The 23409-nt window shown below is 34.2% G+C and overlaps 1 long non-coding RNA gene across 1 annotated transcript; it reads right to left on the reverse strand.

The window, feature by feature from the left end:
- Nucleotides 1-4394: 4394 nt before the first annotated feature.
- On the reverse strand, nt 4395-21149 carry LOC144234771 (uncharacterized). The gene is made up of 2 exons (XR_013336073.1): nt 20939-21149; nt 4395-4657 (listed from the first exon to the last, which is right to left on the reverse strand). It is a non-coding gene; the product is annotated as an uncharacterized LOC144234771 (long non-coding RNA).
- Between the last annotated feature and the right edge of the window lie 2260 nt (nt 21150-23409).

Below are 23409 nucleotides of genomic sequence, written 5' to 3' on the forward strand. Positions count from 1 at the left end.
CTAAAAACATAATTCATACTTCAAAAATAAAGAGTTGTATTTTATGTGTTAAAAACATTCCCACAAAATGTAGAGAGAAATATTGAAAGAAAGCCTAAGAAAAGATAGACATAAATTTCAGGAAATGTACAAACCTAAGTGTCAATTTGGATTATTCCAATCACGTATGTGGAAATCTCACTTAAATAGTTTTAAGAATGTATTTGCTTCTGTATCTGAAATGTCCAAAGATGAGATAAGTAATGGAAGTTCTGTGAGAAAAGCTCAATATTCTCTTCTGTGATTATCTATGTCTGTGACCTTTATCGTCTGGCTACCTTCTCTTGTGACCTTTATCTCTGGCTACCTTCTCTGGCTGCAACAAGTTTCTCATGTCACATCTGTACACTACTATACAGATAAGGGAGTATCTTTCCAAGTAGATGCAGCAGAATGGGAAGAAAGCTGCTTTTCCAGAAGCCCTAGCAAGACCCAACTTCAGGAGCCTGCAAGCATGCTTCAGAGAAAGTCACAGTGGCAGCTTTTCTGGCCTTAGCCTGGGAGCTCATGATGCATGGGAGCTGATGATTCAGCAAAGGTGAACCTTCTGCCCACCTCTCATGTAGGTAGTAAGAATGGAAAACCATGAGGATCACCTACCTGCTATTGGTTGAGACTTTGGAGAGTGGAAAGGGGAGGCTGATTTCTTTATCCCAGGAGAGGGCACTGCCCATAGTCTGCTGTCTGGCAAGATGTAGGACAGGCAGCTGGTGTGCTACAGGAGCAGAGTCTTTCTATAGGTCAATAGGGTACTTGTCAGAGTCTGTACTCACCCTAAAAGTATGCTGAGTGCCCAATGACAGATGAAGCATGACATTAAATAGCAAATAAAAACACATGACACATCAAGAGAGAAACAAAGGAACAACTGTTATACTGTGGTACCTTTCATGGCACTTTTCCCCTTGCTTTTTGAGGAAGAGTCCCTATGTTTCATGTGGCCACAGCCCTGAAAATTCATTACCTTGCTGTGGCCTCAGCATACATGTTTTCTTTGTATGCATTGTCCAAAATTGAGCCATACTTCCAACCCTGAATTAAATAGGATGGTAAGGAAAATTACATGTAAATTAGAAAGAAAAAATAAAGATGGGGGTAGAATTAATCACCCTGAACTTCATGGTTAGATGGTAGAGTTGTAATAACCTAAATAAAAATTGATGTTCTATTTACAAAAGGGCATTCAGTGCTGACCACATGTCCACAACTATCTATGCAATAAAATACTTATTAAAAGAAGAGGAAAAAAAATGGATGAAAGTCATCCATCAAATAAAGAAATTTACTGGAGATCTTAGTTGATATGAAAGAGTTCATTTTAAAAAGAATAAATGAAGATAGTATTAATATCTATACACATATCTGTAGAATTTGCAAAACACAAAAGACATAGAGAAATTCCTTAAGGCAGAAGAGAGAGAGATAAAAGATATATTTCCCCATAATAAGAATTGAAAAGCATCAGGGAATACTTGACATCACAGTTACTGGAGTCTTGCTGTCAAATTTCTCAGGGAATAGACACTTCGGGATCATTATCTAAAAATCTCTTCTCAGTCAAATTAATAGTCAACAGTGAATCCATAAAAGTAGTTTTTGTGCATAAAAGACAATGAAAATTTGCTTCTGATGACTTTTTCATGCTCTAGCCAAATCTCAGTGGCACAGGTGGCTGAAAGGTGGCAATATGGAAGGTAGGGCCCAGGAATGAGGACTCCATATATAAAGCGTCGGATAAATAACTTGCAGTAGTCTTGCGAGTATCTTCTCAAAAGCATACAGAAGGGATATTTCTAAGTAATAAGGGATCAGAAAAAAATATTAAGTATGATTGAAAGCTGAGATAAAGATGGTAGTGATAAAGGCACAAAATGAAAAATTAAGAAGAGTAATCAGAAGCTCCAGTAAAATGTATTTATATATAAAAGTTACAATCCAAAGAAAAAAGAAAATAAAAGATGTGGTGGAGAGATAAAAAAAATTGAATTGTAAAATCAAATCAAAATATTTGTTTTTGAAGCCAAGGATGGTCATATTTGAGTGTCTATGGAGTGATTTAAATTATTGGCACATAATTAGACATAATTTTCTAGTGACAACAATACAGAAATTATATTGTTCATACTCTTTATCAATCTAGGGATATATAATGAAAAGTAAGTTTTGAAGGCAAAACATAAAATAACTCTAAAAATCTTGAAAATGCTACGTTAAAATTATTATTGCTAGAATCTGGAAAGATTGGGAGGAAAAATTACTCTCAGTCCAGGCCTGAGATTCTGTTAGAAGTTGATGGAAATAGATATAAAATGTTATGTTGATTTTATGATTGAGACAATAATCAGTGATTAAGTGATTGAAAGGAATCAAAGGAGTCAATGATATAAATAAATAATATTCAGGAGGGGAGAGAAGTGGATAGAATAAACGTATTTTTTTTTATGTTTTATAGGAAGGAGCCAGTGCAAATTTTCTTACAATGATAAATGGAGAAATGGGTGGAGCATGTTATAAAAGAAAAAGAATATGCCTTTGAGGAGTTGAACTTGGGTAGACAAGGAAGGTTTTGTAAAGATCTATGTTATTTGTCCATGAAACTTACTCATTTTTACTCTGTGCATGCAAAAGATGATCAACTCTTCATCCTCTACTTGGTATCAGGCAACTAGTTCAGGCCAGTGGGAAGGGAATAGAAGTAAGTCTTCAGCCTATGAACAGCTCCTCAGTTACCTTTTTTTTCCCATTTTCTCCTGTCTACAGTAAGAACCACTTAAAGTAGGGCTGCCTACTGCAGAAGCTCTTGTAGGAATGTCCACATCAGTTTGAAAGAATACACATTTCATGTGTTAAGCTGCAGAAATTTGGAATCCGTATTTTATACCAGCTCGATATAATTGCACTAAATAATTAAGATAAGAAAACTATCTTGTGATGAACTCTTCTAAGTGCAAATGATGTACTATCATGTGTGTCTATCACTCTGATGAAAATCGTTTTAAAAATGTGAGAGAAAACAAAAGTAAGAAGCCTTTGCTCTTGTTTTACTGAGGGTTAAAGTTGCATGCAGTGCAATTTTTACAATATTATTATATCTATCATACCAGGTTTCAGAATTACACTATATTGAAAGCTTAGGATTTCAATGTCTTTGAAAATTATAAAATCCATATTTCTAAAGGAAATGAAAAGGCTAACTTGAAAAGATATATGTACGCCATGTTTACTGCAGTATTATTTACAATAGCCAAGACCTGGAATCAACCTCAGTATCCACCAATGGAAGCATGGATAAAGAAAATGTGGTATGTATACAAAAAAGAATAGCATTCAGCCATAAAAAGGAAGGAAATCTTGCCATTTATGGTAACATGGATGGATCTTGTGGGCATTATGCTAAGTGAAATAAGTCAGCTGGACAAGACAAATACCATATTATCTCACTTATAAAAACAAAACAGAGCTTATAGATACAGAGAGCAGATCAGTGATTATCAAAGGCAGAAGTAAGAGAGTAGGTGAAGTGGGTAGTGATAGTCAAAGATAACAAACTTCTAGAAACAAAATAAATGAGACCTGGAGATGTATGGTACAGCATGATGACTATAGTTAATAACACTGTATTGTATATATGAAAGCACTAAGTGTGTAGATATTAAAATTCTCATCACAAGAAAAATATTTGTAATTATGTATGGTGATGGAATTTAGACTTATTGTGGTGATCATTTCACAATATATGCAAATATTGAATCATTATCTTATACAACTTAAACTAATGTTGTAAGTCAACAAAAATAAAACAAAAATAAATGACAGTGTATATGTGTGTACATTTACATTTACTAAAGTGTTATAAAATAACTAAATAACATGCATACTCACAAGTGAGTATCTTCACAAGAAATAAGATAAAGCCATTTATTTGGCAAAAATGGCATTTAGTAAAAAGAACCAAAAAATCAATATAGAGCTCAAACAACCCTCAAAAAATGGAGAACACAGTATGGGTGCTCACTGAGGAACTTCTAAAAAAATGCATGCAGTAATTTAAACCTAATGGACTATAAGAATGCTACCAAACTGTTTTATTAATGCAGAAGACTGAGGAGGAAAATGTTTTTGAGTACATATTTACAAACCATAAAATGATTACTAATTATTTTGCATTGCACTCTGGCATATTAGTAAGCCTACTTTGATATTTATGAAATATTTTAGCCTCCTACCATCCCATCATAATTTAACCTTTTTAAAAAGAAGTGCTACCCCAGACTACTTTGTTTGCAAAGTGTAAACGCATCAAGAGTGCATGAGTCAGAATCTCTTGCATGGTAAACTAATACAAATTTAGTGGCTTAAAGTAGAATCATTTTATTTAGCCCATCATTCAGTGGCTCAGCTGTGTGATTCTTCTGAGGCTGCTGAGCTGATCTGTGCTGGGTTCTCCCATGCATCTGTTACCAGCTGATGAGTCACCTCGCTGCTCCATGTTCTGGGATGGTCTTATTCATGTGTTTGGCTGGTGGCAGCCTGATGGAACAGGGAGGTATGCTGGTACAACACATCTCTGCTTCTCGTGGTTCCTTGTCACCCAGTAGGCTAGCCTGGGCTTCTTCCTCTGGTATTTCATGGTTGTGTCAGAATTTCAAAGGGCAGCAAAAAAGCATGTGTTAATGTGCAGACACTTAACAATCTAACAGATATGGCAACTTTTGAAAAACTAAATGTCAGAGTTTATGCTTCATATAGGTATATGGATTTCTATTTGTGTATTTGTACAAGTGTTATATACATGCACTGCTATACATACACAAAACATATATGCATAAACATACACTTCAGGCTTTTTTTAAAAGCATAAATTGATTATGGAGTCTTCTCTTTTAGGTTGCCTTCATGGATCATCACTCAGTCCCCAGAAATCATACAGTTCTGGGATTCAGCCTGTTCAGGGCTTAGGAAACATATTATTCTCTATCCAGAGACAGTTCTTTACATAGTCCATGAATATCTGTTGAGCACCTATAAAGTGTTAGCAATATTCTGTACACTAGATATTTAGCATTGATATAAACAGGTAAAGTCTGTGAACCTATGGAACTAAATTTTTAACACAAACAAGGAAAAGAGAAGTAAAAACAAATAAATTGAGAAAGTGTTTTTCAGAGTTTGCTGTGCAGATTCTGGCTTAGTGAATGCCAACTTATTCTAAGGTAATAAATACATAGGCATTCATTTGCTGATATTTGATTACAAGTACTTTCCTATGGCACCATATTTTCCTTTTTAGAACTACTTCTCTCATAAAGATATGATTCGAATTTTCTGTAGTTCGACTTCAGTACTTGTGTGCTGAGAAGTTATTAGAGTGAAATGTATTAAGTAATTGAGAATTCTGAGGTAGTCGCAAGGATCTCTTTCTTCCTATAATAATACTATGACACCCATGTCTTGTAATAGCAATATACCCTTATATAGTAAAAAAACATTCTTGTCCTCATAAATATTTTAGCATAGTTATATTTAAATGTCTTGGTCTCTCTGTGTAGACCAGACAGTTCAAATTTATAGTTACTATACCAGTTGTTAGTTTACATAATTACAGTGCTTTTACGAGTGCATTTCTGAAGATCTTAATTTTTTTTATTTAAATACAAAAGATACTTGGTTTAAAGTATTTATGACAGTGATCATTAAAATAAATATGTTTAATTTCTGGTAAGCATAAAATAAACACCTCACCTTTATTTAAAATATCTAAATCTCACAAGCAACCAACATGCCTTTCAGCAGGTGAATTGCTAAACAAATTGTAGTGTATCCACCCAATGGAAATATTATTCAGGAATAAAAAGAAATGAGCTACCAAGCCACTAAAATGCATGGAGGAAATTTAATATATATTAAATACTCTATAAAGTAGCTTTCTAAAAAAAATAAATACTATGGGATTACACCCTTATGATATTTTTAAAAAGGCAAAAGACAGTGAAAAAGCCTCAGTGGTTTCCAGTGGGTTGGGGACTGGGAGATGGAAAACAGGGCACTTTTAAGGCAGTGATACTGTTCTGAATGACACTGTAATGGTGGATGTATGTCCTTATGCATTTATCAAAACCTATGGAACACACAATCCAAAGAGTACCTAGTAGAACTTGAACTTTAGTTAGTAAAATTGTATTAATATTGGCTCATGAAGTATAACAAATGTACCTCACTGATGCAAATGTTAAAAAGAAGAATTTCTTCTGTGTGTGTGTGTGTGTGTGTGTGTGTGTGTGTGTGTGTACTCTGCTCATTTTGGGGGGGGTAATTTGTAAGTATTCTACAAAATAGAGTTTATTAATTTAAAAATGACCAACATTTCTGGGGTGCCTGTGTGGTTCAGTTGGTTAAACTCCAATTTTGGCTCAGGTCATAATCTCATGGTTCATGATAACTGACAGCTCAGAGGCTGGAGCCTGCTTCGGATTCTGAGTCTCCCTCTCTCTGCCCCTCCTCTGCTCAGGCTCTGTCTCTGTCTCTCAAAAATAAATAAACATTAAAAAAATGACCAACATTTCTCTAACATAAGTCACTAGGTAAGCAAAATAACACACAAATAAACAAACATTGTAGTCAAGGGAAAGGGATTCTGTTATGAAGGAAATATAATGGCTCCTAATTTCTTCAGAGTATACAGAGTAATTTACTTGTATCTCAATTAGAAAAGCATAATTCTTGCTAAAAGGATTAGGTCATAAACTCCCTTCACCTCAGTGCACAAGATATTGCATCGCAGAGAGGAAGACAGGGAGTTTGATCAAAACTACTATTACTAGAACATTGCTAACAGTTCTACTGGCACTGATGATGATGATGATTATGATGATGATGTTATCAACATTAGTTTACCTTTTAGTACATGAAAGATCCTTTATAAGCCTATTTTTTTATGTTTATTTTATATTTTTGAGAGAGAGAGCATAAGTGGCAGAGAGAGAGGGACAGAGGATCCAAAAAGGAAGCAGGCTTTGTGCTGACAACAGCTAGCCTCATGTAGGGCTCCAACTCACGAACTGTGAGATCACATAACCTGAGCTGAAATCGGTTGATCAACCAACTGAGCCACCTACTCATTCCTGAGTCTGTTTCATAACTAACCTCATTTTATCCTAACAACTCTGGGGTGAAAATTCCTTGATTACAAGGGGATGAAAGAAAACACAGAACCTGAAAACAAATACTCTGTTTATAGAGCCAGAAATTGTAATAGATAGGGTAGTAATCCAGTGTCTTCATTAAACATAGAGGAAACCCATCAGCAGAGTTTGGCAAGAAAAATAACAAAAGTATGCTTAAAAACTGAATGTGTCTTAGCCGTACTACAGTAAGAATTTTAATATATACTTTGTAAGAAATGAATTTTTAGTTGATATTGTATTATTACAAACCATAATATGTTAATTATATTGACTAATAATTTCCTTGCTTCAAAGGGAATATTTAATATGTATCTATATTTTACCATGTCCTTTATTTAAATGTATATGAATACTGACAAATATTATATATATACATATGCATTAATCTATAGATGGAAGTACATATCCATATACACATGCATACCTACATGCATGGTTACAAATGCACAATATTCAGAAATGCTCTAATTCTTATCATATAATGTTTTAAAGTATTCTCAGTAAATAGCTGTATGATTTACACTATTCTCACTATTGTCAAAATTCAGGACCCCAAAATAGGACTATCGCTTAATAATTATTATTATAAATATCTCTTTAACTTAATTTTCTTAATTCTCTTTGGAATGCTAAGCAGTGCATGAACAGAACAAACATTCTAACAAAAAGTATGATATATATTAAAAACCCATTAGTTACACTTCAGCTGATTTTTTTTTTCTGAAGGATAAAATCTCAGACACTGTAATATAAACATTGACTCTCACTTTACAGTTATTTCTAATATGTTGAATTATGTTTTTCCAATGTGTAATTGGTGAGAACATAGGTGAATATCTTTAAGATTTTATTGTCTCTGCACTCATCTCCTAAATAGGTTCGATTATTGCTTATTATTTTAAATAACTAATATTATTGATCATTGCTTTTACCTAAAATAAAATTCTACCATGTGTATTTCTGTGTGTGTGTGTGTGTGTGAATGTGGTATAGTTATTTGGCAAACTGTATTTGCTTAAGATAAAATACTAATAATAGTAATAATAAACTTATCTATGTACCGATCTCCAATTTGCTATCAATTACTAACAGCATGTGGCTTGTATGTTTCTGTTTCAAGTATTAAAATGTCTTTATAAAATAATGAATAATGGTTGCCTAGCATTTCAACTAATCATGAAAACTATTATTCTCATCTTTAAAAAGTGTTTTAATACTATAACATTTGTAGCCATCCTCTTTGAATTGTAATATGTTTTTAATTTCTAGAAAGTACCAAAAAAAAAAGTGTTAGCTCTTAGAGGAAATATATATGCTGATAAATTAGCATCTTCAAACTTCTCATACAATTGTATATTCCTAAATTATGTCTGCTTCAAAATTATAGCTGCAAGTAATAAATGTAAAGAAAAATATTAGAACATTTCCAGTTCTAAGATATATCANCAACTAATCATGAAAACTATTATTCTCATCTTTAAAAAGTGTTTTAATACTATAACATTTGTAGCCATCCTTTCTGAATTGTAATATGTTTTTAATCTCTAGAAAGTACCAAAAAAAAAAAGTGTTAGCTCTTAGAGGAAATATATATGCTGATAAATTAGCATCTTCAAACTTCTCATACAATTGTATATTCCTAAATTATGTCTGCTTCAAAATTATAGCTGCAAGTAATAAATGTAAAGAAAAATATTAGAACATTTCCAGTTCTAAGATATATCATTTAAATGGGATTTCTGTTCTGTAAATTGAATCAAACCATTTACAGAGTAGTGCTTTCATACTTTTCTTGATGGATGTGGATGAATTCTTTATCATTGTTGCTATCATACCATAGTAGAGAAATCTAAACAGATAGATACAATTTTCACTAAGAACAAGATCAATTTCACTTTTTGGCAGTTTCTAAATTGTGTTTGTCAATTGTTAGTGAAATTATGGAGATAGATGATCGCTGGTCCTGACCTTTCATTACTCCAAGGCCATGGTGTAAAGGAACAGGTTGCTGCCGTAAAGTTTTCTTGCTTTGTTTCAATTTACAGGATCTCAAGGTTATTCCTCATAGCACAGAATGAGATAACTGTCTGGAAAAGCTTATGGAATTTCCACTATTACATTTTAGATACCAGATCTAACTTCTAGATTTTTACAAATCTGCTTATCCTGTTGTACCTACTTATAAGTCAGTTTGTTTAATTATGCATCTGTATATTGAGATCTTTTAAATATAACTTTACCTGTCCTATTAACTTATTACACTTACTTATTGAATTTACTTAGTTATGAATGAAATTTCCTCTCTATGCAATATCTAAGTGTGCCTTTTTTTTTGGTAAAGTGTTTCAAGCTTAAATTTTTGGCAGGAAAAAGTACTTCCAGATAAATTATATCCCCAAATTATTAACTTTCTTTTATGCAGATTTATTTTAAAATCAGGAATTAATTAAAAAGTAATCAAATGGTGACCCTGAAACAACTCTAGACTCTTCTGTGACATCCTTGATTTTGAGTGACAGTACAGCTGTGAAATATAACATGTAATGTGATCTCTATTGCTGAAATAAATCCAATATGTGTGCACTGGTATCATCCAGTTATCTGTAGGATGGAAAAATAAATAAGCTGCTACTTATTTAACGAATTCATACATGTGGGCTTACTGTTTAATTCTGAGAGCAACACATAATCACCATTTTCTCCGCCCATCCACAGCACACACACACACACACACACCCCGCCACCACTGCCAAACACACACATACACACTCTGAGGAAGCCTATTTTGAAGAAAATTCTTTATACCTTTCAATGAATAGTTTATACTTATGAATCACTTACTAGGAAAATTGATGTATCTGCAATGCCAGAATTCTCCATCTACACTGGAAAGACAGACAAGCTGACTATAATTTGAAGTTTGACGATTATTGTAGAAGGACCCTAATTCTTCCGAAGTATTTTCTCTTTTATGTTGAAATCATTAGTTATTATTTAAACTAAGGTATTCTCATCCCAAGAACTTTCTATTAAATTTGAATAACCATAGATAGTAATATTTATTTCCATTTATTTTCATCATTAAGACAGATTTAATATCAGGTATTTTAATATTTTAATATTCACCAGGAATCAAAGTTCAGTGTTCTAAAGAATATAACATAGGACCATAGGACCATACTTGAGTGTAAGAAAGTTCCACTTCCTTATGGCCACTGTATAACAGCCATTGGGAAGAATAAGAACTACCATGGCTTCCTTAAAAGCTGTTTGGACAGGTGGTAACTATATAAGGTTGAGGCTTCATCTTTCTTATCTAATAGTTTTCTTTGTTAATACTTTATTATTTCTATACACATTTTTTTTGTGTTGTAGTTTTATATCATTATATTGGTGTCCAAACCTTAAGCTTTAAATGCTATTTACTTTGGGTCTAGTGTCATAGCAAATAGAAAAAATGAGAAATTTCCCCCAATATGATGGAAGAGAATACAGCAATTTTTTTTTAATCCAGATAAACTCCAAACTGTGAATACCTGTGTTTTTCATACCTATTCAGCTAATTGAAGCTCCTACTCTTTCATATACTGTGAAAAGCTAGTAAGATTTTTTTTTTTTTTGCTCTTGTTCATGGCTACTATAATAGCCGCAAGAGAAATGTTCATCATATGGCTATTATAATATATATATATTACACACTATATATATATATACACACACACTATATTGTGTGTGTGTGTGTGTGTGTACACACAATATTGTATAGATAGCCATTTCAATCAAATTCTTTGGGGGCAGTGATTCTATTATTATTATTACTGCTAATAATAAATTATTTTAAATATATCATGTGTTTTGTGTTTTGGCCTATTCTGTCCTATAAGCCATAGAGTATTGGAAACCAGATCTATTTGCTCTGTTATCATATCTGTCTTACGTAAAAATCAGAAATGTTAATTTTACTGTTTATTGCTTAATAAAAATGCATACACCAAATGAATGGGAAGACTTTTGAAAACTTTCAGTCGATGTTTGTCTTCTATAGAACTATAGCTATACAGATGCAAAGATTGTTTTCTATTTAATTGTCAAAATTATTCTTTGATGTTTCCACAACCAAAGAAGCCAGAATATTTTATCCTCACTCTAAAAATATGCTGAATAAAGAAATCTATGTTAATGCAATTGGCTTCTCATCATAATTTTAAAAATCTAGTATGTGTTTAAAACAAGCAGTTGTGTTTTACTCTTTTTAATTTATGCTTCTAGTTTTTACTTACATGTAAGTTTTTTTTTTCTATTTAGACTTTGTATTCTTATTTTTTCCATCTATCTGTAATGGAAAGCAAAACATATTGTGCAGTTTTCATAATTTTGTTATGACTCCTTTACACTATCTTTTTAAAAAATGGAGACAAAAATATTTTTAAAATGTGGCAAAGGGAAATAGGGATGATATGACAACAGATAAAGTGAAAGCTGGATGATTTGCTTGAATGACTTTACATATATCATCACACTAAGAAGACTGTAGTGTGTGGCCATTAACAAAACTGAACCTAATATGTAATTGCATTATGCTATGTTTACTTCTTGTATCTAGCCTCTTTTGCTCAACATTATATTTACAAGTTCATTCATGTTGATGTAGTAATAGTTCATTCTTTTTATTTTCTTAACATTTTATTTTGAAATAATTACAAATTCAAAATAAGTTTCAAAAAGAGTATGGTAATGTTTCTTGTACCTCAGTTAAGTTTTTTACATCATATAATATTGAGGCCCAAATCAATCAGTCATTATAAGACATTATATTTATTCCTCCATTTATGTGCAAACATAAAAATCTAAGAATGTGTCAATATTAGAAAGTCTCTCAAGATATCTCAACACAATTCCAAATTCCAAAATTAATGGAAAATAACCATACAATTGTACAATAAATTAAGGGAAAAAAGCCTTTATAATATTATATTGATTACAATTAATTTTTATGTAAACCTGAAGTAAATGGGAATTTATATTTCAAATACAATTTATTAGTTAAAATCTCTGGTTAATAAATAACAATCATGAGAAACTTCTTGGGTTACCATTAAAGTGGTGGATATTTACTGTCACTTTCGCTATATTTTATTCTACTGGAGTTTTGAGTATCTCAATAAATACAGAAATATCACTTAAAAATTATCTATTCATGACCAGGGGACTTTACAAAATAGGAATAAAAGGAAACTTTATTTTCTTTTTTTTAAATGTTTTATTTATTTTTGAGAGAGAGATAGAGACAGTGTGAGCAGGGTAGGGTCAGAGTGAAAGGGAGACACAGAATCTGAAGACAGGCTCCAGGCTCTGAGCTAGCTGTCAGCACAGAACCTGGCGCGGGGCTCAAACCCACGATTCGTTAGATCATGACCTGAGCCGAAGTCAGACACTTACCCGACTGAACCACCCAGGTGCCCCAAGGAAACTTTATTTTCTTAACAAGGCAATAAACACAAGAAATCCAGAACTCTTACATGAAAATATTGCTAAATATGACTTCATAAAAAATGAGAAAAAATTCAGCAAAAATACCTTAAACTAAAAACAAAGTAACTAACAGGATTAGTAACTTCTATGCTTAACACTCATTCAAATGTTTTGATTTTTTCAAAGGTTTTTACACACCAATGAGCAACATTGTTTTAAAATTATGCATCAATAATTTTACGTAAAATAAAGTTATCACATATATGACACTTAATTGAATTTGGTAATAAGCAAATATAAATTAAAATAACAATGAGATGTCATTTGATAAATGTCAAGAGAGCAAAACCAAATAATTTATAATACACATAGCCTGAGAGATTATGAGGAAGTCTGAACTCTCATATGCTCTTTTTTGATATTCTGAATTGCCTCTACAGATTTTTAGGACTTAGGAGTGGGGAAAGTGGCCAATCTTTGGCCATTTTTAAAATACACATTTGCTGGGGCGCCTGGGTGGCTTAGTCGGTTAAGCGTCCGACTTTCGCTTAGGTCATGATCTCGCGGTTCGTGGGTTCATGCTCCGTGTCAGGCTCTGTGCTGACTGGCAGGTCAGAGCCTGGAGCCTATTTCGGAGTCTGTGTCTCCCTCTCTCTCTGACCCTCCCCTGTTCACGCTGTCTCTCTCTCTCTCCTAGAAATAAATAAAAATATTTAAAAAAAAATACACATTTGCTATATTTCACCAGCTGCATCTCTAGGAATTTACCTTATACATATATTGACATGCAAAGGTAAATAATAAATGGTCATGTACTACATTTAAAAAACCAGTCTCTGTTATTGTAAATATATTTGTATCATCAAATGACTACAACCAAAATTTGTTCACATTAAAATGTTGTGTATCGGGGCACCTGGGTGGCTCAGTCGCTTTAGCATCAGACTTCAGCTCAGGTCATGATCTCATGGTTCGTGGGTTCAAGCCCCACATCAAGCTCTGTGCTGACAGCTCAGAGCCTGGAGCCTCTTTCAGATTCTGTGTCTCCTTCTCTCTCTGCCCCTCCCCTGCTCAAACTCTGTCTCTCTGCTGGGAGCCGCACCGGCCTCGCTGGATGACAGTCACATCGAGTAAATGGCAGTGTTTGCACAGCTCCTGCCATGAGAAACGAAAACTGGTATCTCCTGCTGCTGCTACTGGCTCATGTTGGAAATGAGGCTGCTGGTATTGACCAGGCCTCAAAATATTCCAGATCAGACTGATATTCCCCACAGATTCCTCATAAGGAAAGCATATTCCTGCCTTTTCAAAAGAGACTTCAGATGAAAGCATTGTGGATGATTGTCAAAAGGCTCTTCCTATGGGCCTTGCAGATCCAAGGCTTACACAATAAAGGGGGTTAAGAACACAAGAGTTACAATTGAGCATTGACCTGAGACAAAGAGCCTAATTTAGAGTTAAGGACAGATATCCACCCCCACCCAGCTATTTCTGCTTGGAGTACAAGCCCCCCAACGCATTTGTGATCAGTATTCAAAGTGATTTATTCTGGCCTTGAATATGCTGATTGCTCCCTATGAAGAAACTTCTTTTGTGATAATGGGAGCAAACATTCTGTTTCCTGAAAGACCTGTTTTTCTTAATACTGCTCCTTAAACAAACAAGCTATTGACCCCTGCTCACAAAGAACTAACTTCACCCATTTGATGCTAAAAACATTGTCGTGTATGCTAAAGATGCCTTCCTTCCCCATAGGATAAGCATCTTAATCACCTACCTCAATGACTATTGATAAAGTCAATTATGCATGAGTCTTCTACAAACCTATGATCTGGGAATATCTTACATATCAAAGAAATTTGTCATCAGAAATCACTGTCTAAGGCAAATGCCACTTCTGTGCCATTCCCCAAACACTTATTATAAAATAAAGTCGAGTCCCAGTCAGAGCGGAGATGCCTGCCTGGTGACCAGAAAGACTCTCATGGCCTCTCTCATCCCTCCCTCGCCAGCATGGCCCATCCTTCAGGGACCCCTGGACCCGGCCAGAGATGGCCTCTGGCATCTCTCAAAAATGAATACATGTAAAAAAAAAATTTTTTTTTAAGTTGTACATCATCATGATCCACTATATTATAAACATAGTAAAGCCAGTGAGGAGAAATAAAAATAAGTATATGTAATTCACTCATGTTTTAGCGATGTCTAATGATCCCATCAAATTCTCCCCCTTGTTAATCCATTAGTTTACTGGTAATCCTCTAATAGAATATTAAATGTTCATAACTAATCAGTGCTTTATTAGAGGGAAACTAAACTTAATAATCACCTCTAGAAGGGTAAAAAGACATGCTGAAAATCTTTAGGTCTTAAAACTTTCAGTTATATTCAATATAATGTATATGTAAATTAGTTTTCTGTTTACCAGAGTTATATGATTACATCAATGTCAGTGATCCAAAACTACCAAATCACCTGCCTAGACAAACATAAGATAAGCTCTGTCAAATGAATGAGCTGAAAATTAGTATCATTTCACTTAACATATCTAGATAAATCCATTTATGATTTACTTTGGAAACACACTGCCTTGTTTATTTTTGCAAAAGCTGCAAACTATAAACCATATAGCTAACTGCATCATTGTTACTGAAATGTGTAAAATAACATATTAAGCTTTTTTAAAAAAGTTATAATTGAAGGGTAAAAGCACTATAAAGCTTTTCTATTTCGAATGAATCTAAATATTACCAAGAGATATTTTTTCTTTACAATGCTTTTAATCACCTTCAACCAAGACTTTTACAGAACTATGTGTTCTCTTACAATTATTGTTTCATAGCAAAAAATAATCATTTTAAGGTTTTAGGAAAGTTCTTTATTTAAATCTCTAATCTTTTAAAAATATCTGTTGGTACATCATTTCACTCCAATTTTCAACAATTGAAAGACTCTTTAATGACAATGAAGTGTTTCTATGAGCGTTTATTTATCTCTTATTTATAGGATTGTTTAAGGCATCTTTTATCAAAACAAAGGACATACATGTGTTTCAGTGCATTTTTTAATTGCTCTTTTTCTTTAAAACTGATTCTTTGGCACTTACAATAATTATCATCCTTTCCTCTGTGGGGTTTCTATTATTCTCTGAGTCCTGGCACTGTCCAACTGCCTTGATAATTACTGTTCCTGAGTACTGCGATTATGTTTCTTGATTTAAGAGAGTATTTTTTTTTCATCACAACAGACTGTCTAAATAAAACTGAAAGAAAATTAATTACCTTCTCAGTGTCTCCACTTATGCTCTAAGTACCTAGCTATCTATGTATCTAGGTATAGATAATTTCATATTTGGAAAGTAATTTAAAATATAAAATGTTTCATTATCCAAGAGTAGTTGATCTTATGGCTAAGCATAGTGGACTCTGCATTAAAATAGTTTTAAAGTAATTATGCACTTGGTCAATTTGGTGTCAGTTGGATTAAATCAACCAAGAGTTGAAGAGTGGATAAATAATGGTAGAATGAGTAGCTCTTTACTTATGAAATTTATAGAAAAGAAATTCTGAACTAAGTATTTGATCAGAATAAAGGTAATAGCATACTATTCCTTCATCTAGTTTATAATTGAAGGAGTTTATGTTTTCTAATTATATTGGTTAGAAGAAATGCTCATGTTTATCTTTCTAATTTAATCATCTCTGTAGAAAACATTAGTGTTTCCACACTCATAGGAACTGATGGCTTGAATTTCTGTCTTGTTCACATTATAATTTTATTATTTGCGCTATGACAGTAGCCCAATGTTTATTAACTTCACTAGAACTTCAGAGTTGGATGCAGGCTCTTGACTCAATAGTCTGTTTTCCAGAAGTCTTCATACAAACATCTTTTTTTTATTAGATAATTAAGTAATATTAATAGAGAATATATATGTATGACACAAATGCCAAGAAACAGAAGGATGTAATGCGAAAAATAAGTTTTCTTTACATCCCTGTCACTCTGATGTAATTCCTTTCTGTGGAAACATCCAGTTATAAGTTTCTTCTTCCTTTTTCTAGAGATACTCTATGTAAATAGCTAGATAGAAATTCTCTCTTTCTCCGTATATATGTTAGCATTACATGCAGGTATATATTTAATAAATAAATATGCATGAATTTTACATAGAAGATACCTTAATTATATATTCTCTTCCACACTTACTTAAATTAAAAATCTGTCATGTGGGGCACCTGGGTGGCTTGGTCAGTTAAGCGTCCGACTTCGGCTCAGGTCATGATCTCGCAGTTTGTGGGTTCGAGCCCTGCGTTGGGCTCTGTGCTGACAACTAGCTCAGAGCCTGGAGCCTGTCTTCAGATTCTGTGTCTCCCTCTCTCTCTGACCCTCCCCTGCTCACACTGTCAATCTCTCTCTCTCTGTCAGAAATAAAAACATTAATTTTTTTTGAAAAAATCTGTCATGTAATTACTGTTGAAATAGTACCTATAGCACTAAAGCTGCATTTAGAAATCAACAGGCTCTTCAGTCTGTGACTCCCTCTCTCTCTGACCCTCCCCTGCTCACGCTGTCTCTCTCTCTCTCTCCTAGAAATAAATAAAAATATAAAAAAAAAAAAAAAAGAAATCAACAGGCTCCACTGACCTTAAGCTAGATGCTTGCTATTTGATTACATGTCCTGTTTGTATACATTAGACTTTGTTCAGGTGATCAGTGGATCCCTTTTCAGTGTAGGTATTCTATATATAATGATAGGAATCAAAATTGTATCTATTATCAGAATTATAAAAATCAGCATTCCTGGATCTCTTTATAAACTTGTAACTTGAAGAACTGCAACAAATTAACTTAAGCTTGCTCTTTGATTTTTGCAATGAATCATGTAAGATACAATAGTGATAACTGAATAGACTGTAAATAATTTATTCCCTACATGGCAGCAAACATTTTCAGAAATGTTTTTGTTTCTTTGTGTGGAATCACAATCTAAAAACCAACTTTAGTTTTTTGGCACACTGTTTTCCTACCAGAAACTGAATATGATGCATGTTTATATCCCTCGTATTATATTTATACAACCAAATCCTGATCTCGGTATACCTTTTATTGAGTAAATTGTTGCAATACACAACCCCTGTCACACATTGAATAATGGTCTAGAAACCCTGTCTTGATTAAATACCCATATCCTACATTTCAATTATATCGAGCTTTTAAAAAACAATTAAGCAATATTTTATAACCTAAATTTCTGTCATTTTTTGATGTAAAATATCAGTGACTACAAGGACACTGTTTTTCTTATAATTTCAGTTGTTTCAGAAATAGAGAAAGTGAATTGAGTTGTGTTTTGGGATATTCTACTTAAACCTTGTACAAAAGCAAGGCATGTATCAGATAAATGTAATATACCGTCTTTAATTATATAACCTTTTTCAAAATGTTTCTGCCTCTAACCACTTCCTTTGACTGAAATATAGTCATAAGGCAAACAAAAATCCCTTTGTAGCTTCTTGAATGAAATTTTATCACCTATCCCTATACATTTTGCAAAATCTGTTGGAGACTGGTGTGAACACTTTTTTAGGATATTCTGGTGCCCTCGGGTAAAACATCCAACTGTTAAATCCCAGTACCTTGATATACCACTCACTACAGTCCTCTTCTTAATAGGTCCCTCGGTTATCTGTCTGGGTATTTGACACCTAAACCACAGCATTCCAAACACCTAATAACAGGATACCCAAGTAATCCTCCAGAACTGGCTAGTCAACTTGCTTACTGTCAGTAATTTCCCCTTATACGTCAGTAGTTTAATGGTAGGCCCATTCTGAATGGGCAGTCTTTGAATCTCGCCACCACTATTTGCCTCCGTGCAAATTACTTAACTGCAATGTAAATCAGTTTCTGTTACCTTTAAGGTTGGGGATGATCAAATTTTAATAGCACTAAGCTGTTGTTCATGCAATGAATCTATCCAGTCATTTCATATAAATAATTTCCAGGATTTTATTCTTGGTTCTTTTGCCTTACTGAGTCTGTTTAAATTAAATGACTTCACATTTCACAAAGAATAAGCTATGTACTTGTGGTTGATTTGGGAATGTGAAATAATTCTTAGTTTGTCTCCTGGTTTCCTTTTTTAATTCCTACTAGGTCACATTTGTGTGTTCACCTTATATTATAGCTACACTAAGCATTTTTCAAAGCTTTTCCACATCTCTAGTCAGTGTGCCCTAGAATGTTCACTTTCTTTCTGAAAATCCTAAAATCATTCTTCATTTACCAGCTGAAGCATATTAGGAGCAAAACTTCTACAGATTCACTTTAGTGAATCTGCAAACTTCCCCACTATCCACCCACATTTATTGTTTCTGTTTTTAATATTTAAAATATTTTCCATTAAACCTGTTATTCATATACAACATAATAAAGAAAACTAGAAAATTTATAAGTGCACAGCCTGTTGAATCATCACACCTATGTAATAACCAGTCAGGCCAAGAAGTAGACAAATACCAAGACACATTAGATATCCATTTCCCTACTCTTACCTCAAGTCTGTGAGTATAGCAGCTTATCTGAACAGTTTATCCCTTTAAAAAATATATAGTTTAGTTTCTTCCTATTTCTAAAATTTGTAGCTAAGTTATGATTCCCACCCATTCATTTTTCAAATTGCTAGTACCTCTACCAAGAACTTTCCCAAATATTTATCTCAAATTCTTTTTCATGTTTTAGAAGGATATATTAACAAGTAACCCAGAAAAATATGATATTGTTGTACTTCCTTAGTCACCTTGATTTGTATATGTAGTATTCTCTGCAATTAACCTTAAGACCCTTTAGTTTAGCAGAAGTACTTTGTTGGGTTTTGAAAGACTCGGGAATTTCTACCCTTAGGAATGACAGCCTAGATAATGACAGCCCAACTACAAATATGAAAGAAAATGGTGTTGTGTAATTAAACTAAAAGGTTATATTTAAAGTTTTGTTAGAGAGGCTAAAAGGTCAGAGAGCTGGTGACTTCTTCAAGATTACCAATTGGTTCTGTAGCTATTTTCTTGATTGTTTGCTAATAAATGTTTGTGGGTGTGACAGATTTCAGAGTGAATTCACTTTCCTTGTATCATACTGTCTGATAGCATGATTGCAAGAAGTAGGTGTAAGGACACAAGTCTAAACGTCTAAACCAAACTGACTCCATGACAGGCTTTAAGTTTCCCGTCTAAACTAGAAGGCCTAAATTTCAGCTTCCCTGAAACTATCAGGTAGTTACACATTGCCCAAGGCAGGAGAAACCACCCTTGCAACACCCAATCAGGAAAGGCCAGCGACCACCCTGCACAATACTAAGGGAGAGGCCTGGAGATAGAAACTATAGATAGGACCCTGTTACCTAATGTTAAAGTTAACCTGTTAGTCGCCGAACAAGACCCTAGGCTCCCTCTGTGATTGGTTGAATTTAAAGGTACTCTAAATGTTGTAATTGGATCCCGCCAAAAGTAAGTATACTCTAGACAATGTGTATGGTCAAACCTGCTGTCAATGATGTTGAATAATTATGATTGGATCACTGTTCCCATGTCACAACTTCTGTAACTCCCCCATCACAAACCCCATAAAAACCCTACTCTGCCTTTGTTTGGGGCTCTCAGCACGGATCCACTGCATTGGTGAAGTCTGTGAGCCCCAACTTGAGCCCATAATGAAGCCCTTTGCCTTTGCATGCGTGACTCGGTCTCCCCGGTGGTCTCTGGTCGGTGAGGATACTGCGATCTGGGTATAACAGTAGGCTTGTAATAAGATTTTTTAAATATCCATTAAAAGGGAACAACTCTTACTTAGGTCAATCCACAACAGCACATCAAGCCAATCTTTGTTTATCAAGCTTTACCCTCCTCTCCCCTCTTGCCCTGATGTGTCCTTACTAATAGGAAGGTTATTTTTCTTAAAGATCTCGAATTGACCACAATTCCAGGACTTACTTTATATCCAACTAAGGTTAACTCTGCTCCCAAATATCAGAGAGAAAACGTGGGGTTTCACCATTCTGACACAGGTCCTGCTTCTCAGTGACTTGAGTTGCCTGCTGGTAAACTAGACCTGTACTTTGTCATGGACATTCGTCCCCTGCTAATGTGATGTTCTGCTTGTTTCAAATCACTAGGCACACAGCAGCCCATACACATTTAACCCATCATCCTTATATTTCCCCCAAACACTATAGTCATCCTTACCCAGATTCTCAGGAAATTCAGTCTTTTGTATTGATCAGGAGTCAATCATCACCCGGAGGCTTATATCTTTCATGGTGTGCTCCTCTTATCTGTGTCTTTTCCTCCAAACCCTCCAGCCCATCAGAGGGTGCCTCAGATTTGAACAATGGAGTGGGAGGAGTCAGTGTCAAGCCTTATGTTCCCAGGAGGCTACTTGCTCTGCAGTGAACAGTTCCACTCCTACCCTTGTAATAGCTCTGCAGCCAGAAGACATTGTAATGAGCTCCCTTTGTGAGGACACAATAGGTCCTTTTACACCCTCACCCTGGCTATGTGTGCCTTCTGGCATAACATTTGCATGAATAAAAAAGGAAAATCATATATCTTCTTAGCAGATGATATGCAAAGATGATATGCCCCAAGGTGATGTGCCCCAAGGTGACTTTCTTGACTTTAGATATAAAAGGACAAAGGAAAACCTGACATAAAGTATAATCTCCTGAGAGCAATAAGGCAGGATAGTCTGTACCTATTCTTTTCCCATTTAAAATCATCCTGCATGTTGAGTGATTTATTTTCCCTCAAATTAGCTTTTTAAATACATCGATATAAATACTAAAATATATTTTTTGGAAATTATATTTTTATCATAGAGCTTATCTAAATGATATTATTTACTAAACTTTTAAAATGAATTATATACACATATATCAAAAATCAAGATTTTGAAGGAAAGAAAATGACTTTATTAGGTAACACCTAAAAGAATATTATGTATTATAGGTTTAAAATATTTACAGGTATTCAGCTTTTCTGTTTGTGTCTGCATGCATGCCAACACCCAAATATATCTGCATAAAAGATTATCTTAAACACTTATCAGTTATACCACTATTTGAACACTTTGAACATATTATAGAGAAAGATGTGCCTGTGCATTATTAATTTATCCACTTACATTGAAAACCCATTATTCAGCAAATTTTTTTGATTGTGTTACTACTTGTGGAGGAAAAACAAATTAGAGAGCCATGGTCTGACATATTTCAAAACTCTAAAAATGCTTTTTGAGGTATTCAAGCCTTGGTTTTATTCTGTAGATCAGTATTTTCATTCCTGGGTGGTCTCTGCATTGTCCATTACCTAGTTCTATAAGGACAGCCTGATCAATTCCAGGATTGTTTGTGGATATGCCTCTCAATTTTCCAGCTGAAGTTTTCAGCTATGTCCTAGCTCCAGTTAACAATTCTTTCAAAAGAGTATCTTTCTAGGAGGTAATTTCCAGTTTCTGTCATACCCATAGACATCAAGCTGTGTGGGTGCGCATTGGCCACAGAAAAATAGATCTCTTGTTTCTGATTTTCTCAGGGTTACAGTCTTCTCCATTGCCAATAACTAGGTTCTTACAATGTGCCATTTTTTAATGCAGTAACAACAGAAGTCACAGTTTCCCCACAATTTCCCTAGTTTATCTTGATATCCCAGGGTCTTCCTGGTTCAGAATTCATGTCACATTTTTCTCTCTACTGTTGTGAAATATTATTCAAAGTTATATTAACATATTAGGCTAGACTTGCATTGTATTTCCAGTTTCTGCTGTAGCGTATAATGCATATCCACAAAGCAGAGTTTTCATTTTAACACATGGCCAAACCTCAAAAAATACCATTAGAAACATTTTCTTCTTTTCCTGGGTATATTCACATTCCCCATAATTAAAAACTCCCTTTCAGGGTCTGCAATCGCTGATAAAATGCAATGTTCTTGGACCAAAGTAGTTTCAAAGTCTATACCATCTAGCATGATGGGAGAAGTATTAAACATAGTTGTCCTGAGAGTCACTTGTTGAACTGGCTAGAAACCAGGCTTCCAGGCTATGAGATTAGTAAGAAATGTAGAAACTTAGAGGTAAGATATAGGTACAATGTAAGGATAAGTAAAGTTATCTTTCTTCATTTCCAAAGAGCAAGCTGGTAGTTTTCCCTCACCAAGACTTCCTTCATGTTCCCCTCAACTTGATTCAATTTTATAGATAAGTTTCTTCCTAAGTTTAAGCTCCTTGCCTCATTTTTCTCTGAGCATTTACTTTAGGAGATTCACTAAGTAAATTCTTTCTCTACCCATTGAGATGGAAATCCCCTCCCAGCCTCCTGCAGGTGTTATAACCCAGGATTGTGTTTCTCAAGGAACTGGAGTTATCCCTTTGAAATGTAATTTTAAGAAAGATAGAGCCCCTGTCTCCAGGTCTCTGTGGGAGGGAGGAGCCTCACTCTGATAAATACCAATTAACAAGCATACATGGTCTAATCTCATTGACCTGCATCCCCAAAGTGTCATCTACTACTTTTTCACTAGCTGAACCCAGCACATCTAAAGTGTCCCACATTTTCTTTCAGCAGAGCTGAGTTCAATCCCTCCTTCCTATTATAATAATCTTGAGTAAAGTCTCTCTTTCTTAACTCAATCAGATATAATTTTTCTTTGGCATTCCC

The sequence above is a fragment of the Crocuta crocuta genome, unplaced genomic scaffold, assembly GCF_008692635.1.
Source record: "Crocuta crocuta isolate KB4526 unplaced genomic scaffold, BGI_CrCroc_1.0 scaffold709, whole genome shotgun sequence".
Taxonomy (NCBI): domain Eukaryota; kingdom Metazoa; phylum Chordata; class Mammalia; order Carnivora; family Hyaenidae; genus Crocuta; species Crocuta crocuta.